The following is a 2500-nucleotide window of genomic DNA, read 5'->3' on the forward strand; positions in this document are numbered from 1 at the left end:
TTTTCCTGATGATTTTTTGTCACGATCCTGACAGATTTATACTGGATTATTAATGCAGTTTTGGAGGGTTTTTTCATCTTGGGGTTCATTCCTGGGAGGAGTCCCCAAATTCTGGGAAAACAGAGTTGATTTTCTCCCTTTTATTGGGGATTTGGATTTTTTAAACCCTTACCCGGGAGCCAATACGTTAAAAATTTCAGATCCCTTACATTTTCCGGTTTTTGGGGGTTTTATTTGGGTTTTACCTCTGCGTTCGTGTGGGACGCACGAAGCTGAAGCGGGAACGCCTGTGTTACCTTTTAAAAATGAAAAAGAAAAAAATGAAGGGAACCCAGGAAAGTCCATTCAATTTTCCCACCTGAACGCCGCCCTCTTAAGCTCCCAAGCGAAACACATAAACAAAGCTTGAACCCCGCCCCTGCCCCGAGAATAATGTAATGGCATCCAGGGGGAGCGAAGGGAACCACAAAAGGCGGGGAAAAGAGGGGAACGCGTTGAAGCCTCTCGAAAACTTCAGGAAGGGGTAGGTTGGGGGGAACAGGTTATCCGTGGCCCTGAGAAAAACCAAAATTGGTGAGTTCTGGAATCCTCCATACTGGGATATCAATTTTTTTTGTAATCACATACTTAACACCCTCGGAAGGGTTTTTGAGTAAAAAATTTTTCTGTTCCCAAACCGGAAAGGCCACGGGGATACCCCGGGTCAGTACCATTTAAAAATCAGCCAAAAAGTTTACCTGTAAAAAAGTTTTGTGCGAGGGGGCCCTGCCCAAAAATGGGGACGGTTCTTCGTATATCAATGCTGTGAGGTAAAAGAATGAAACCAACTAATTATAAAATATAAGTAGATGTTACTTGTTTTTTGTTGTTTTTTTTAAAGTGAAGGGCCGTAAAAGGGGAACCCCCTGCCGTCAACGCCCTAGCACGGGGAAACAAACCGTTAAGCTGATTAAAAGGGCATTCCCCAAAGCATAGTATCCAAAGTTTTTAAAAATTTTTTATTATTAATCAATATGCTTTTATTTAGCGGTTTTTTACTGTGTACATTTTTTACGCGATGTTTAATTAAAAGGTTTGAAATGCACTAAATAAAGGTGCTATCGGGCATCGTCACCCACAACCCCCATTGGGGTTTTTTTTCGTAGCCACATACTTTTTTGTTGGTTGTGTGTGACTTTAGTTAGAAAACCCCCCGTGTTTGCTATACGGGGGCCTGGGCCGCGCGCCGACCCACTTCCCACGGGAAAAGCCGCGGCACGCAACCCCATGCGGCACGCCCAAGGGCGTAGGGTACTCGGCCTTTTCGCACCGAGAGTTAGCCGGGCGCCCTCGACGCGCAACCGGTGGAAAAGGGGGGAAACACATCGCCCAGACCACCACCCAACCAAAGGGTTCAAATGTCCCGGCCCCCACCCTTTCCTCCCCTTTAAAAAACCCCTACCATACCCCACCTGCGGGTTAAGCCCCGCCCTTCCCCTTTTACTAAAAACTTTTTTCCCCCCCCCTATCCCCCCCCTTCCTTCCACTCTTCTTTCCAAATTTTCTTTTATATTATATATAATATATATATAATATATAAATAATAGGGGTTGTGGTGTTTGTGTTGGTTGTTGGTGTGTTTGTGTGTGTGTGTGTGTGGGGGGTTTTACGGCTGCGCATCGCCGTCAAGGGGCATCTCGCCACTGACATCGCCTCGGCGCCGAATGGTTGAGCCGGGGCTTTTTCCTGCCCCCTGCCTGCCTTTTCCCACCACGGAAAAAGGGCGTGGGGGAAATCTGCAATTTTACTTGGGTGAGACGTCCCGGGGTCCGCCCCCCCCAACGAGGCGGGGAGTGTTAAGAAATAATATGACATGGTTATAAAAATAACCAACGAACGTATTTTTAACCAAGGCTCGTTACTTGGATGGTGTTGAAGTCTCCGAGAAAAATAAAAGATTTATTAATTTCCCCAAGTCCCATACTGTATATAGTTACAGCCCGAAATGTACAGTTTTCGCGTAAATTGTACATTACCAGTTTTCCTATGTATCCTTTCCTTCCAAAGTGTCACAATAGCCCCTTGATAGTGTTTTTTTCTCTCCCTCTCTTTTCACGATTGTTTGGGTCGTTGGCTTGTTTGGACTGCCGGACTATCGGGTTGGTAGTCCAACCCTTATTTTGCATATTTTCTTCTTTTCGCGCCATGCCTGGGGCATGGCCTGAGGGTCTTTTTCGGGTATAAATACCCCTAGTTTTTGTGAGGGGAAGACAGTTCGGTCCTGACTTCTGTGTCAATAGTGGTTCCGCTCTCGGTGTTTGTGCTTTGGATTTACCTCGCTTCACGCCAGGATTGACGAACTCGTTTTCATCACAAAGCTAAGTATTTATTGGTTGTGTGTAGGAGACACCTGGTCTCTTTTGGACTTTGGCGTGTGACACGCTTCTGTGGGGTGCACTCTCTCTCTATCCCAAAGCAGCACTTTGTGAACTCAAAGTATCAAGAGTACAAAAGGACCACT

This window comes from Penaeus monodon, unplaced genomic scaffold, assembly GCF_015228065.2.
Source record: "Penaeus monodon isolate SGIC_2016 unplaced genomic scaffold, NSTDA_Pmon_1 PmonScaffold_291, whole genome shotgun sequence".
Lineage (NCBI taxonomy): Eukaryota > Metazoa > Arthropoda > Malacostraca > Decapoda > Penaeidae > Penaeus > Penaeus monodon.